This window comes from Chelonia mydas, chromosome 6 (genome assembly GCF_015237465.2).
Source record: "Chelonia mydas isolate rCheMyd1 chromosome 6, rCheMyd1.pri.v2, whole genome shotgun sequence".
NCBI classification, from domain to species: Eukaryota; Metazoa; Chordata; order Testudines; family Cheloniidae; genus Chelonia; species Chelonia mydas.
Genome location: NC_051246.2, coordinates 104719145 through 104736382, shown reverse-complemented (window position 1 = coordinate 104736382; position 17238 = coordinate 104719145). Strand labels below are relative to the sequence as shown.

At 45.7% G+C, this 17238-nt stretch overlaps 1 protein-coding gene across 5 annotated transcripts in view; it reads right to left on the bottom strand.

Annotated features, from left to right (window-relative positions):
• The window catches only part of FAM181A (family with sequence similarity 181 member A), a 35091-nt gene extending 18069 nt beyond the window's left edge, over nt 1-17022 (bottom strand). The window contains exons 1-3 of one of the 5 annotated variants that reach the window (XR_006291869.1): nt 16948-17022; nt 16718-16800; nt 16093-16261 (exon numbers count right to left, since the gene is read on the bottom strand). The gene's annotated coding sequence lies outside the window, so the exon portion shown is untranslated. Of the gene's footprint in view, nt 1-16092; nt 16262-16691 lie in introns of those variants that run through there. The other 4 variants (XM_043549882.1, XR_006291868.1, XR_006291867.1 and 1 more) reach the window with 4 other exon arrangements.
• Nucleotides 17023-17238: the final 216 nt, after the last annotated feature.

The following is a 17238-nucleotide window of genomic DNA, read 5'->3' as shown; positions in this document are numbered from 1 at the left end:
CTTTGCCCTTTAGGGGTTCCAGGTTCAGGTTTGTCCCCACACTGGGCCAGTGGCACAAGCATTACATCTGCTAATCTGCATTGGTCCTGAGACTGCCTCTCCGTCACAGAACTATCTCATTGTAATGCCGATGGCTTGTCACAAGATGGAGCTGCAGCTGGGACTTGAACACCTGTAGTCAACAGATACTTGGGCCAAGCTTGTCCAACAGGGGAAGGATATAATACACTGGCCTCGTGTGGGCATGACCATGGTGCCCTCTCGTAGCTGACCCCAGCAACCATAAAGCCTGCTATTGTCACCCCACTAAAAGACTCCTACTTTACCTCAAGTTGCACAGGTGGGTGCTTTTGGTGTAGAAGGTCCAAGGTTTGATCTTGGCTGATGGCCTGGTGTCTGTGAAGGTGTGGTGTAAGTCATTACACCAGCATATGAGAATGCTTCCACTCCCGTGGTTATCAACATGAGGCACCATGGGAATTATTCTGTTTTCATGTGAATCCCTTGACACTCAGGAACAGCTCTATTTCCAGGGGGGTCCTCTGTTTGTGCCATCGGGACAGCTCCAACGCTACATGTGTCATGGACATGTGGCAGGTGAGCATGACTCAAGTGCCTGCGTGTGCCACTGACATGTCGCACATTGGTTTAGCTCCGAATGACATCAGTGAGTAACATGGATCATAGCAGCTGCACAAGATAGTACCGGGACACAATGCATGAATTTGATGTTCATTGACTCAGTGGGTCAGATTCATCCCCTTCACTCGTGGTTCTGTTGTACTCTCTATCAGTTTATACTACAGAACTAATGTAATATAGCTGTGGCCATAAGACCAGATTTCTTAATTATCACAGATCTCACTGGCCTAGATTGTAACACCTTTGCTCATGTGGAGTAGTGTCTTACTCTTTGCGTAGTATGGCTGATTTCAGTGAGACAATTGGGAATGTCCAGGGCTGCTTTCAGTTGCTGGCAAGCCTCTCCCCACAACCACTGAGCAGGTTTTATGGCAAGTCTGCCTCAGTTTCCTCTTTGTTCAGCCAATCACAATTTAGCCCTCTGTCTGGTAGCTCCTAACTAAGGCTTGAGCCAGATTATTAATAGTCTCTCCCCTCTCTGGGCAGCAAAGAGTCTAGAGAGTCAGGAGGCCAGCAACCCTAGCAAAGGGTTGACAGTCTCCAGCCTCTTTGGGATCAGATCCCTTTGCTCTACAGGCGTAAATAATCCCTATGCTGGGGTTGATAGGGGAACTCAGGCCCACTTGTTCCTCTAGGTTCCTATTCAGAGACCGTGTACGAAGCCACTGGAATCAGCATCTCCCAGTGCCTTACTGCTCCTCTGGATGGCTTCCTCCCACACCTTTCTTGTAGGGTGTTCCCCAGACTCATGCTCTGTCATCCTCTCCTTCTGGGGGTCCAAGTACCTATATATCTTCCTGCCAGTCTGTTGCTGAAGGATGCTGTCCTCAGTGGGTCCTCAGCCTTTCTGGCAGCCACCTCTGCCTTAAGATCTGCAGCCTTTTCATCTCCTCAGCTGTTGCAGGGCCCCCAGTAAGCCCAGCTGAGAAGGCAGCTGATCGACCTGTTAGCTCTTTAGTGACTGAGACAGCATGGGGTCTGTACGCCCCAAGAGAGGGGAATAAAGTACCACTTAGAATGAGTAAGGGCGGCAGGATCTAGCTGAGGCAGCAGAACCGGGGTGGCAGCTAGCATCCACGCAATGGAAATATTTGGAGGGGGGGCTGATAAATGTTTCCATCCCCCTGTGTTCTCCATCCCCACAATGTCTCATGGAGGCAAGAGTGGGAAGCAGAGGTTGGGTGAGGCGGCTGCCACAGCACCTGGAATTGGGCCAGTAGTGAGGGAGCAGGTAGGAACAGCTCTCCTCTCCCAGTGACACACAGTGTATGGCCCCGGCCGGGCGGGGCTGGTGTGCAGGGACCACACAGCAGTGACACACAGTGTATGCCCCCAGCTGGGCAGGGCTGGTGGCCATTTACATGACTCCCTGTCAGCCAGCCCAGGCTGGTCCCACCTTCCAGCCACCATGGGTCCCGCAGAGACACCCAGCACAGGGCAGGGGCAGAAGCATGTGCACAGGGTTGGGTGAGGGACAGGGCACCATCAGCTGGGCAAGAGGGCATCAGCACATAAGTGCCAGCTGCCAAGCGGGGGCAGGAACACAGGGCTCCAGCCTCCCAGCTTGGGTCCATGCTGGGTTATTGTGGCTACTAGCTCACTCCAGCACCACGATGCGTGCAGAGGAATAAAACGCAGCACCATTAAACATACAGGAGAGCTTGGGAAGGACGCCGCTACTTAAAACAATGCTGACAATTTCTATATTTTTTAATAAAAAGAAAAGGAGGACTTGTGGCACCTTAGAGACTAACAAATTTATTTGAGCATAAGCTTTCGTGAGCTACAGCTCACTTCATCGGATCCGATGAAGTGAGCTGTAGGTCACGAAAGCTCATGCTCAAATAACACGGCTGCTACTCTGAAACCTGTCATATTTTTTAATGTAATTGAATCTCAGTAGAAGAGAGAAAAGCCCACTGTAACTTTAAGTGGAAAAGCCAGTTTAATAGAAGGAATGGTATATGGTTAGAGCTGTTATATTTATTGTCTGCCTGGGTATAGTTTTTAAGAAAGAAATGGATCCCGAGGGGTATACAGGCTCAGTACCTTAGAATGGTGCTTCGGTACTATACAAAAACGTTGCCCAGAGGCTTAATGGTTGCATGCTGCAGCCTACACTAGATATTTGGGTTCAAACAGCAGCCCAGCTCTCTCACCTTCTAGGGCAGGCAAGGGCTAAAAAGAATTGCAGAACCAGCAATCTGATCTCCCTGAGGTAGGAAGAAAGACCTGTCCCTCAATGGTACAAGTAAGGAGCTGCTCCAAAGGGAATGCAGTCCTGTCCATTCCTCAGCAGCTGGATGGACCGTTGTTGCTAGCTGGGGCCCGGAGCTTGAGAGTGAGGGGACAGTTAAAGGCAGGGGAAGGACATGCCCTCCCACCTCCTGGAAAGGCAAAATGGCTTTTGCTGTTCCTTTGTCAACAGCTATCTATAAATAGCACTTTGCAAACTAAGAATTGCTTTTGCTGGGGACACACACATTAAATTTTAGCCCCAGGTCAATTGTTGTGCTTAAGTTAGGAAGCCGGGTGTGGGGGGAGGGGATAAAAAACTGCTGACACAATCTTAACCAGAGCTGCACAAATGTCAGTCCTATAATAATACCAAAAGGAAAGAAAAAGAAACTGTCACTCTGACAATTTGGATTTCAATGCTCTTGTGCCCAGCAGCACGAATGGATGCCCAGAGACTGACACGCTGTCAGAGCATTTGGCTCTTGCTGCTTATATAAATTGCATTGATTCACTCCAGATGCTTCCATATCACAGTGCCGTCCATTTAGTAGGTAGAACAGCTACCACTTCTTTAGGGCTTGAGGGACCAGGGAAGCCTCCCATCCCAGCAATGTCATTGGTCCCCGTCCCGTCCCCCCCCGCTTTTTTTTAAATGACACTTCTGTTTTTTTTACTCGCGGTCATCAGTACCTTGTCACCAACCTCCACCGAAAGGGCAGAAACCTTGACCTTAATCACTCCCTCATCGTTAAAACCCAGCTTGTTTCCCCTCCTTAAGGACATATGCCTTATGCCTAACGTTCCCTTTTGAGTCATGCATGATACTGATGGGCTCCCTTTTTGGGTACAGAACTCTAGTGCTCGTGACCTGTTCGGAGATAGAGGTCTTGTCTGTATCCACAGAATAGCCATGGCAGTGTATGTTCCCCCATCCTGCCCCCAGCTTTCTTCAACCCTGTTGTGGAGAGAGAGGACATCTCTATGGAACGAGTCTCCATGGATCATTCAGTCCTTGGTGTCATTGCAGAGACTGCCAACAAGGTTATCAATTAATACCAATTGTGGGAGTGGTTTGCTTATAGGGACACCTGGCAACTGAGAACTTGAACTCAGACCAGACCAGCTACCACACTGATGACAGCTTTCAGTCACTGGGTATGGTGCAAACTGGAGACCTAACTGAAGGGCAATAGATCCCATTCTCATTCTCCTGAACCAGCCAGTTGCCCATGTTCTGAGTTTTGCCTCCATCTCAGTTATTAGGAAATGTCAACTATTTTGATCCACAGCCCAGCAAGCATTTCTGTGTTAGTTTCACTGATCTGTTTGGCCTAACAGCCTTCCATTTCTGGTGCCCCATGAACTCTTTATAAGAGACAAAACTCCCTTGGCGGGGGATTGGCGCATAGCGTAATACAGACCTAGATGTTACAGGGGCTTTATAACTTTCTATCAGTGTTCAGAAAGATTAAAAACAAATTGAAAATATTCTTGCCTATAAGACACAGTTTTTAAAAATATTTGTTTCATTTATATTGACATAGACACAAAACCTGACACTCTCCAGTCCTCGGCTACACAGCTTGAGATGCTGTCCTCTGTGATGTTCAGAAGGCATGAGTGTGCTATTCTACAGTGCATGTTTGGTACAGGATAATGTTGCCTCTAGTAAAACAGGCCCAAAGTGGAACAGAGGAAGTGTGGCAAGCACTTGCTCCAGATCTTGTTCTTTTGAGGGGTGAGTGAGTAGGGGGATCCAAGAACAATCATCAGCCACATCACGAATAGCACCATCATGCAAAGTCTAGATAGAAATCCTATTCCAATATGTTGGTTGGGGCGGAGGGAAGAACACACTTTACAACGTAATCTTGGCCACCATTCACCTGTAGAAACCGACCACGCCCCATCACTGTGGGGCCTGATTCTGATTTCACCCCAGCATAAGCTGAGATTCAATTGACCTCAGTGGACTCACTCCTGAGTTAATAATTCCACTTTCACTGAGATCAGAGTCAGGAACTTTAGGCCTGATTTTTCAGAGGTGCTGCTGAACACTGACAATTCTCACTGACCTCCCTGGACCTGTGGGTGCTCAGACTGTCTGGGTACAACTTAAATTTCTCCTGGTCTAAGTTTCTATCTGCTTATCTGCAATTGACCTTGATATGTTATGTTGCCACTAGAGAGCACTGCAGGGACCAGCTTGGGAGTTGGGACTGCCATCTGTATTGATGTTAAAGTTTGCACTGTCTATTTTCATCCATTACAATAATCCCAGGGTTGCTTTCAGAGCATGCAACCAGCAATTTAAAGAAACACCACTGCTCCCTCCAGGAAAGTGGACATTTTTTTTCATCTGTATGTAAAATGAATCCAATGAAAAATCCCTCCCCTTGTTCCAGTCCTGACACATTAATGCTAGGTGGGATATTCTCCTGCTGTACGTCTGCCTTTTTAAGGATACGCAATACCAGAAGCCACTGCGGGTAAAACAAAACAATTTATATGAAGAGTTAGGGCCTAATTCTACAAAATTTGGAATATTCTCAAGTCCTACTGAATTAAATGGGAGCTGAAGGTGCTCAGTGCCTTGCAGAAGATGCTCAATCCCTTCCAGGATTGGGTCCAATTCCACAATCCTAGTCCAGTCAAAGGTATTGGTTTACACATGGAAGGTGGGATCAGGCCCAAGGTCTGCTATATAAATGTCAACAAAAGTTAGCAGAACAGAGAGCCTATATTAGCCCTTTTGTGAGTATACAGTTAAATATTATGATTATACACTTGAGTTCAGCACTTGGGATATAACAATTCTGAGCTCACTCCTGCTTCCATGGAGTTTTGCCATTGATTTTAACAAGAGCAGGATTGAGGCCTTCTATTGCAAGCGCAAACCCCCTACATCTGGAGTTAATGCTCCATATGTTTAAGATACTGTGGTGCACCTGGTGAACAGGTGGTGAATTCTGCACATAAGTGGAGGTGAGCAGCAGCAGCATCCATCAAAAGTGTTTCTGTAGAACGTGAAGTGTTTGGAGGGGGAGCTCAATAAGCTGAAATGAAACTGAATATTTATGTGGCCAAATACAGAATCTACACATCCATCCTTTCTAGTGATGATGATGATGATGATAAAGGAAAAAATAAATATTTTATTTGTCTATCATAAAAATGTGACTTGCCTGAGGTGAGCGGCCAAATAGGATTTTGCAAGTCCAAAGCTGAGTGTTGGGTTTTTTGGTTACTTTTTACTTTCCATGTATCTGGTACAGATTGCAGGCTGTTATTGTTGCAATAGTTATCAAGGTCCTGAGCTTGCAATCAAATTTACTGAACACACACACAGCCCCATTGAAGTCAATGGGGATGGGTGAAGACAGGTGGATCTGATTGTAGGACTGGGGCCTTTTTAAAAAGTGCTTTAAAAGAGCCATATAAAGGCCCTCACAAAATGCTGCCTTCAACTATTAATCTGGAGAAGGCAGTGCTTCCAGCCATTCCTCATCGTAACTTAGAATGTCGGTTGATTTGCATCCTTGCAAAGGAAACCAATTTTAATCCACTACTTTTATGGCTGCAACATTTATTCAGCATTTGCTTTCTTTTCTTCAGGAAGCACGTTGTCTCATCAGGGCTGAAAAGTGGAGATGCAGGAAGTATATTGCAGGGTCAATCTGCATGCCAAGGTGGTTACACTAACAGGGCTTGCATTCCAGCTCATTAGTAAGGGCGGAGCAGGTCTCAGGACCAGTCTTCTTTCATTTAGATTCCTAAACATGGCTACGAGAGGAAGACTTGGCTTGTGAGTTAGACACAAACCTAGGGGTTGAGAGCTCTGTGTTCAGGTCCTGGCTTTGACACAGACTTCCTGAGCAGCCTAGTCTCCCTGTGCCTCAAGTGTCCCTCTGTAAAATGGGGGTGATAGAACTTCCTTTGTTTATACTGTAAGATCTTCAGGGCAGGGCCTCTATCTTACTATGCTATGTGTTTGTACAGTGCCTAGCACAATGATCTCAGCTGAGGCCTCCGAATGCTACTGTAATATCCAATAACTTTAGGTTACCCATGTTTGAACATTTTAGCCAGATTTCATTACCTTACTCTTGATATAATCCACAGTCTGAGCACCCCGCCTATGATGAGATGTGTACCCTGCATCTTGATGCTGCACCTAAAATGTCTTTTCCTAATAAATACATTTTAAAACATGATATTTTCAGCAAGCAATTATGAAATATGTTATGATTCCTATTAATAACCAGTAGAGGGCGTTTTCTGCTTTTACTTATCAATACATTTTAACAGGCTATGAAATGGCAGTAGCTTTTGTTATTCTTGAAATCTAAATTACATCTGGAGGACAATCCGAAAATCTACGGTGAGAAAATGGTAACAGTTCATGTTTTGCAATTTACACACCCCACTGTAAAGTTTTAAAGCAATTTATGCCCATTACTCTTGCTGAAACAAATAGGAATTCAGCTTGGCAGCTTTTGTAAGAGACCAATGGGCCATCTAGCCTGCTATCCTGCCTTGAGATGTGGCCTACACCAGATGAGTCAGAGGAAAGCTGTCATTCAAGAAGGGTATGTCTACACTACATAGCATAGCATAGACACTACAGTTACAGAAGGGGTTTTTCCGTTGCTGTAGTAAATCCATCCCCTCCAGATGTGGTAGCTAGGCTGACAGATTAATTCTGTCAATTTAGCAGTGTCTATGCTGTGGCTTAGGTTGGTTTAACTACAGCTCCTAGAGGGATGTTTGATTTGTTTTACACCGCTGTGTGACACAGGTCAACTTTAACTAAGTTTCAGGTAGAGACCAGGCCTCAGTCACTTGGGCTATGCTGTACCCCCCGGGGGAGCTGAAGAGGCAGAAAATGGTTTCCCTCCCATTAAGGAGAAATACAGGAAAAGGTTTAATTATACATGTACACTTTGCTTTAGCCCTGATATAGCTCCGATTCAGGAAAGCCCTTGATTATGTGTGGTACTAATCAGGTCAGCACTGAAGCATGTGCTTAACTTTAAGCCCTATTGGAGAGGAGGGATGATCCAGTGGTTAGGGCATGAGCCTAGGATGTTACAGACCCAGATTCAAATCCTTGCTCTGCCATGGACTTTGTACGTCCATGGGCAAGTTATCTAACATCTCCGGGCTTCAGGTTCCCAGCTTTAAGATGGGGATAATCCCTACCACACAGGACTGTTGTGAAGATAAATACATTAAAAGAATCATAGAATATCAGGGTTGGAAGGAACCTCAGGAGGTCATCTAGTCCAACCCCCTGCTCAAAGCAGGTCCAATCCCCAACTAAATCATCCAAGTCAGGGCTTTGTCAAGCCTGACCTTAAAAACTTCTAAGGAAGGGGATTCCACCACCTCCCTAGGTAACGCATTCCAGTGTTTCACCACCCTCCTAGTGAAAAAGTTTTTCCTAATATCCAACCTAAACCTCCCGCACTGCAACCTGAGACCATTACTCCTCGTTCTGTCATCTGCTACCACTGAGAACAGTCTAGATCCACCCTCTTTGGAACCCCCTTTCAGGTAGTTGAAAGCAGCTATCAAATCCCCCCTCATTCTTCTCTTCTGCAGACTAAACAATCCCAGTTCCCTCAGCCTCTTCTCGTAAGTCATGTGTTCCAGTCCCCTAATAATTTTTGTTGCCCTCTGCTGGATGTTTTCCAATTTTTCTACAGCCTTCTTGTAGTGTGGGGCCCAAAACTGGACACAGTACTCCAGATGAGGCCTCACCAATGTCGAATAAGGGGAACGATCACGTCCCTCTATCTGCTGGCAATGCTCCTACTTATACAGCCCAAAATGCCATTGGCCTTTTTGGCAACGAGGGCACACCGTTGACTCATATCCAGCTTCTCGTCCACTGTAACTCCTAGGTCCTTTTCTGCAGAACTGCTGCCTAGCCATTTGGTCCCTAGTCTGTGGTGGTGCATGAGATTCTTCCATCCTAAGTGCAGGACTCTACACTTGTCCTTGTTGAACCTCATCAGATTTCTTTTGGCCCAATCCTCTAATTTGTCTAGGTCCCTCTGTATCCTATCTCTATCCTCCAGCGTATCTACCTCTCCTCCCAGTTTAGTGTCATCTGCAAACTTGCTGAGGGTGCAATCCACGCCATCCTCCAGATCATTAATGAAGATATTGAACAAAACTGGCCCCAGGGGCATTCCACTTGATACCGGCTGCCAACTAGACATGGAGCCATTGATCACTACCCGTTGAGCCCGACAATCTAGCCAGCTTTCTATCCACCTTATAGTCCATTCATCCAGCTGTTATACCAATAAAATAAAAACCAGCAGGATCTTATTAAAGGGAAAAAGGCAAAATACCACATTTATTGTGAATACAGAAAGAATAATAGTAAGCAGTTATAGTTATAACATTCCATTCAATCTCATATTTATTCACACATTCATTCATACAAACACACACACCCAGGTTCTGCAAGGTTGTTATCATAGTTACCAGCCTTAGAGTTGCTCATGCCAAGCCACTGGCCAGGTGGCCTGGACATGAGGAGGGAGCAGGGCCTTGTCAGATGCTCATCTGATGCTCCTGGAAGTTGGTTTGCAGAATCAGACCCCAAAGTTCTCACTTTCTAGAGTCCATTTTTATAGGAATTTCTTCCTATGCCCGTCTATGGGAATTGCTTCATCATGCTGTTGCTGAATCAATCAGCAGATGTCACATTCCTGACGGCTCCATGCTGCCAGATGTTATCTTGTTCTTTGGTTCTCCCATTCTTGAGGCTGTTGGGTGGATTCCAGTCTGCCCTCCGGGGGTCCTCTGGTTATTTCCACTTGACACCTTCTTCAGCCGATGGACACTGCATTCTTAGGCTGGCACCTCCTTGATCATTCAGTTATTATCCACACCAAGCATCCATCCACATACATCCTCTATCTCTATTTTAATCACAATTGTTAACAAAGCGAGATGAATACAACAAAAGGGCGGGGAGTCTCTGGGTGCTGTTTCTATTGTTACAGAGTATTGCTTTGAGTCTCTCTCTGTGTGAGTGGTTGTTGTTACAAAGAATTGTTTTGAGAACAGACTCTGTCTTAGAATGTACTAACACAATTAGCAGCTTCGAAGTTTCACACATAGAGGGAGAGAAACAGTATCAAAAACCAAGAGACCTCTTAATTAGTAATACCCTGGAATTTAAACTATGGGGAATCAAACTCATTTGTGATTTTAATACAGAACTTCTTTAATGTGATCCAACACCTTACTTCTTTAACTTGCTGGCAAGAATATTGTGGGAGACCGTGTCAAAAGCTTTGCACACGTCCACTGCTTTCCCCTCATCCACAGAGCCAGTTATCTCGTCATAGAAGGCAATTAGATTAGTCAGGCATGACTTGCCCTTGGTGAATCCATGCTGACTGTTCCTGATCACTTTCCTCTCCTCTAAGTGCTTCAGAATTGATTCCTTGAGGACCTGCCCAATGATTTTTCCAGGGACTGAGGTGAGGCTGACTGGCCTGTAGTTCCCAGGATCCTCCTTTTTCCCCTTTTATAAAAGATTGTGAAGGCCTTTGAGATCTACTGAAACTGTCATTATCATGAAATCAATCGGCCTTTAGGCATGTGTGTAAATCCCATGGAAGTCAGTGATAAAGTTAAGCACAAGCTTTAGTGCTGTCTTGAATCAGGGCCATGCTGTGCAAACTGATCTCCACATTAGCTTATCACTTTGGACAACACTTAGATTCAGACCGTGGCACTGTGACAGATACTAAACAGAATGCTAATCTCAGCTACCCCCTCCTGGAATACCATAGATTTTGGCACAATTGCCTCTTAATGCTTTAATAACAAACATTATGACTTAAACACTGTCTGAAGAGGACCTACTAGTTTTAATTGGAAATTCACCCCAGTGCAGAGGGCTTGACCAATGCCCTTAACCCAGGATTTACTGGGGCAGTGTCACCCATTACTAGGGTGGCCAACTTTCTAAATCTGTGAAAACTGGACACTGAGTGCTGGAACCTCCCCCTGCCCCTGCTCCGCCTCTTTCCCTTGAGACCCCACCCCCTCCACTTCCCCACACCCCACCGTCACTCCCTGCTCTCTCCACCACCCTCCCCCTGCCAGCTGAGCAGGGCTCTAGGGGTAGACAGGTGACTGGGGCAGGACATTGGAGTCGTGCTCCGGGGATGAGTAACTGGGGCAAGATGGAGGAGGGAGAACAGGGTTTCAGGGATGGGGGGGGTGTATGGGGCAGGGTGGGGGAGGGAGAGCCGTGCTCTGCAGGTGGAGGGGTGAGTGGGGCAGGGAAGGGCAGGGAAGAGACAGCCACGCTCAGGGCAGGATGCAGGAGCTACCGGTACCTCTCTCCACCAGAGCCATTGCTGAGTGATCCTCCAGGCTCCAGCAGCAACTGCTGCTTTTCCTGTCCCCTGGTCTGCTGACCGAACACTGCCAGGTTCCCTTTTCCACTGGACTTTCCAGTCAAAAACCCGACACTTGGCAACCCTACCAACCAATGTATCTGTATCTATCTATCTATCGGTATTCTGCATAACAAAGCAGGTAATGAAATAACATTCTGTTTAGGGCTGGAATTTCAGAGGCAGAAGGATGCTCAATGCCTTAGAGGCAGAAAGTGCTTCATATCAGCCATCAGTAATTTCTTTGGCCAGTGAAGAGGCGGCACGGATGAGCACTGGAAGGTATCCCATCCTGCCCCTCTGGAAACGGAATGTGATCACCATTGTGCATGAGGCCTGGAAGCTGTGGGCTGGCCAGAGTTGTGTGGGAAGAAAGGCCCTCCATGATTCTTTGCAAAAAAACTTTCACAATTCTGAAATTCGAGCAACCTTGCATGCATGGAATTCTGCTTTTATGTAAAGTGTCATGAAATGGGGGTTTCAATTCAAAACTGACTTTGCATAGTTTTTTGAGCAAAGATGGGACTTTCCATCCCTTAAAGTGTGGTCCATTCTTGAATGAAATTTCATTTTTTATGGCTCAGAATGGAAATTTAGTAGTTCTGCTTCAGCAGTAGGAGATTCTGGTGCTGCCTGTAACCTGTTCAACACTGCTCTAACACATGGGAAGACAGCCCTTGCCCCCAAAGAATTAACAATCTGGGGGTGGGGTGGGGTAATTCCACAAACATCTGTGCATGTTTAGCTTTCATGCAAGCAAGTAGTCCCCCCAAAATCAGTGTGTCTGTACCCAGGACCAGGGCCTAAGGAAGGCAGCGAAGGGCTGGGAGAGGAATAAAACCTTACCACAAGAATATTTCTTTTGTCTTAGTTCCTAGGTCGTGTCACAGATTCAGAGGCACTAGCACTGTGTTGCAATGTCCAGGTTGCAAACACAAGAGAACTGTTTCCATTAGAATTTAAAAAAATGTCAAACTTTTCTACTGGCCCCACATTTTATTCAAACTTACTATGAGCCCAAATCTGAGGCCACACACTGGAAGGGAAGGCTGTGCGATCCCAAATACAAGAGGAATTGGAGCTTTAATAGCACGAGCGGAAAATGGTAGGAGACTCACCAAATCTCTTGTGCACATTTCCTCTATCAATCAATTTCCTAGTTTTCAGATACTGCAGCGAAGTGTTTGGTAGAAAAATGTTGTTTGTTCCCTGATCCAAATGGATCGGCTTTGATAAGTGCAGCCGGATTGATCTGTGCTGTGCGTCCTTTAACTGAGTTATGATGCATAATCTTCTGTGGAACAGAACATTTACATTCAACTGACCTAGTTGAAAAAATGCATTAATTTTAATTTATGTAAAATTCTCCCAATAGAAGAGCAAGAAGAGAGAGGAGATGCCTATTTGCAGTCCCTGCCTGCTTGGAGCTAAAGTGAAGTCCAACTTTTTAATAAGGATTTTTGAAATGGAAAAGTATTTTATGGATAATTTGTTCATGTAAATCCACATACAGATTTCTCTGCTCCTCTTTAGCTGATTGTGGTCATGAATAAAATATATTCCTTCAACTTGTCTCCTTTCTACTTTTGGGCACCCACTCCACCCCTTCGGGTTCTTAGGACAGATTGATGCCTGTGGATAGGTGGAGAAACTCAACAGCTTAACTGAAGAAAGAATTCCATTTCAACAAGAGTTACTAAAACCACTGTCGTATTCTGCAGCTCTTGTGAAAGCTAATCCCGTAAATCGGGCTAGGTGCATTTGCAGAAGGTCCACATGGGTGGGAACTTTGTTTTGAGATTAATAGGTTAATAGCATAACAAAATTTACATCTTCATAGATCCTTCGATCCAGAGAAATCCCGAAGTACTTAACAAGCGGAGACACAAGCTATCTACAGCCTTGACCCAGTACAGCAGTAGTTGCTGCATATGAGCAGCTCCTATAGGAACCAGTGGAAGTTGCTCCTATAAGGAGATTCAGACACTGGGACCACTTCATAATTTCACAGACATCTGGCCTTCTTCCAATTGCTCAGTAGATTCAAAAGCAGCATTGTGGGCTCTTTGGCAAAGACGTCATTATGAACAAAAACACCCCAGCATCTTCTGTTCTCAACTCTCCATCAATGCGCAAAGAAGAGCATGCGCTGACCCTACCTGGTGTTGTTGCCAATGGGGCTGCCCTAGAGAGTTGTGCATTCGTAGGATGGAGCCAGCTCTGGGAACTTCATTCTACAATACCTAGTATGATATCATCAAATGTGCTCACTCTGGCTTTCACAATGGTCCTCAGCAAACTGTACATTTTGATGAGGATGGTCACTTCATCCACCCCTGAAATTCAAGCATCCCAGTAGCCCAGTAGCACAAAGAAAGGGGCAAATACCATTTCTAGGTGAAGCTACGGAGGGAATTTGGGTGGGCAGAATGGTTAGGACATCAGGAATAGTTCTCCTCTAAGAGGAGGGGGCATATCTTTTATTTAGGGTTTTTCACCATTAGGTAAGCCAGACATTGTAAATAAGAGATGGGCCCAAACCAGAATCCCAGAGTAAGCCCTTGCTCTAGACCCAGACTTCAGGGTCAGTCTTTAGCTCTGGCAGTTTTGGCTCTAGCAAAGCCGCTAGAAAGATGCTCTAAAGAGCTATCTGAGGATTTCTCCTGACAGAACAGAATCCTTGAGTGGCATAGAGCTAGCATAGATGTCTCTATGCTGTCCAACTGCCCCTGTCTCCATTAAGGAGGCTGGCAGCTGAGGGGACTTGCTGAGCAAGGACAGGATGGGGGAAGATCACATGGTATGCTCCATGTGCTCTTTAGCTCATACAGTGGCCCCTGTAAAATTGCTGCTGGCCCTTTATCTCTGTAACTGGCCAAATCAAGATCCTCCCCAGATCAAACTGTGCTCACCCTACTTGTGCAGGGAGCCCCCTGTAATCAATGAAATTATTCACTGGGTATAGTCAGCAGGATTTGGCTTGTTGGACCTAAACACCCCTAAAACGGGGAGCTCCAGCTCAGAATTTGTATATTCCCTTATTTTAGAGTGTTTTGATTCACCCATTCAGAAAGTTGTTTGGATCTAGATTCTGTTATGAGCCCATCTCTACTAAAAATACATCAAAACACATTCTGTTGTTGAAACAATGTTCTGTGTAATAGCTCAGAATGTTTTCTTATATTAACCCTAACACCTTGTGTTACTTGGTAACTCAACAAAGAATTAGAGAGAAGTATGTATATTGTAGCTGTGTGATTGTTACACCTCTGTTTTAAGTTTACTACACCTTTATGTTTCTAAGACCTTTCTCAGGATCAAAATATCCCTGCTGTAGCCCCAGCATCAAGGTAGATGCCTATTTGCAGCTAAAATTGAAGTCTATGAACAGTGGAAATCCAGCACGGATGAATTTGGTCCCTGCCATGGGGTTTCTCTCTTCCCCTGCCCCGGACTGAATATGTAAAAAGGGCCCATTAACCCTGTCGCAGGTGGCACTTGGAGGAGAGACAGGGTTGATAAGGCCTGATGGCTGATGAAGCCCAGCTGCGGATGAGCTGGGATATGCATAAAGAGAGGAAGTTGGTGATAAGGGAGGAACTCTACAGCTGCTCCCTAGAGAGGTGGGGAGTTGGTAACAGACTGCGAGACATAAGCCCTGAGATCCTGCCTTAAAATACAGACTCTGGCAAGAACTTGAGAGGGGGTGAAATAGCCATAGGGAGCAACAGTAATCCAGAGGGAGGCCAGAAGATAGGAAGGAGCCCAGGGGAACTGCAACAAGATCAGAGCTTGAGAAGACTGTAGGTGCTGGGCATAGGGCCCCTGGGCTGGAATCCTGAGTAGTGGGTGAGCCCAGGTTAGGGTGACCAGATGTCCTGATTTTATAGGGACAGTCTTGATTTTGGGGTCTTTCTTACATAGGCTCCTATTACCCTGCACCCCCGTCCTGATTTTTCACACTTGCTGTCTGGTCACCCTAGCTCAGGTTCCCCTACCAGCCACTGGGGAAGTGGCACAAATTGGGCAGTGGAGCCGAAGACTGCCTGAGACTGTTTGTCCAGTAGGACTTTGATAATCCACAAGTGTAGGATTATAGTGACCTGGCTGGAGGGGCAAGCCATGAAGAGGGAACAATAGAGTTGAGAGAGGCACCCCAGTGGTGAGTAGCAAACCCCATGGCAGTCCCCAATGTGCAGAACTACCAGTCATTTTGTTCCCAGGGTTGCTGCAGCTGGTTACGGAGAAGATGCCAGGCCTACGACACACCCACTGTGGTCTCCCCTAGAGACATTAAGGAAAGCAACAAGAAAGAACAAAATCTAAAATAAAACTAATTTCAGATCAAAGTAGGTGTTTTGTTCATAGAAAACGAAAGTGAGGGAATGTCTCCACTTAAGCTCTGAATTTGTGTATCAGTGGCTGTTTAATCATTGTCAGCGCTGTTCACGTAGTTGAAAAAGGACCATCCATATACTATACTTCAGCTTTGAGGCTATATAACGCTATAAAATACAGAGAGTGATTTGTGACAGAAGAGAAATGTTGTTTGTCTCCTGCCAAAGAGCTGTCATTCCTGACTGTGCATAATATAAATGGCTCTCACACAACATGAAAAAGCTATTACAGAAAGTAACCTCTCTGTTTTCTAATAAATGCATTCCAGCAACAGAAGAGGTACAGTATGAGACAGGTATAAATAATGCAAAGCCAGGAAAGTGGGAGGAATACTGTCTGCAAAAGGAAGTTTCCCTTCAGTTCCCAGGAACATTTCCTATGATTTATCTGGTGATTAAACTGCAGCCTTATTTATTTCAAATATTAAAAACCAATTGTCAGGTTTTTATGCCCCAATGATTCATGAGCTGTCAGATCTCCTTCCAAACACACACACATACACCATAGCATTCAGAAGCTTGTCTGCTTCTGCAGTTGGACCTTGACAGGGCCTAGAAACAAATGTTGGTGAGAATAATTATGCAATGATACAGCTAAGTGAAAGGAAAAGGGAGTAACTGAGTAATGCTAATGAGCCAATATGTATCTAGCTGTATTACGTATGACCGAGAAACTCTGAATCAAGCACTGCCCCGGGTGAATGGTATGGCAACCCTGGCATTAGTTACTAGAGGGAGCGGCCAAGACTCTCACAGAACCAGTCTTTAGATGATGTGAGAAGATTATTTTCAAGCAGCCTCTTCATTTTCAGTGGAAATTCCTGCAACTCTCAAGGGGTTAGGTGGTGTTAAAGGCCTTGGTCCTTATGCCCTGCCTCCTTCAAATCTCAGACTGTGAATAAAAGTAATTAAGGGCTTCCAAAATGGTAGCCTTATTGGTTTGCAGATGTATAAATAACCATCCTTCTTCTCATTTCCATACCTTTAATTTTACATGAATGGATATACCTTCTGTAGGCTGGTTGGCTGTCCTAGGCTGGTCAGATCCATCAGCCATGCCCAGTTCTGTTTGTAGCCCTTTCCTTGGGGATCTGTTTATTCCTCAAACACACAGACAAAAGGAAATGTGGAATAAGCAATAATTTTGTTTGGGACTGAGGGACCCTCTGGCCTCCAATAGCTAAAGGGTTTGCAATTCCCTCAGGCCGAGGGTTTACAGAGCCTGCTTGCCCTCTTACAGCCTGGTGCTGCAGCCACAGGAGAGTATATTCTCAGCTCTCTCCTGGTCCCAGGCTCTCTCACAGAGCTGGCAGCCTCATTTATATCCTCTAGCTGAGACTCACACCAGTCGTTAGATGCTGTCCAGCTGGATCAGGTTGATTCCCAGCACCTGCCTGTCCAGCTTCCCTTCAGAACAGGGGCAGCTGCACACTGCCCCCCCCCCCCGCCCCCAGGCCTTTAAAGGGGCAGACTGTCCTAGCATACATACCCAATACAGTTGGTCAGATATTTGCTGAGAATACTACTCA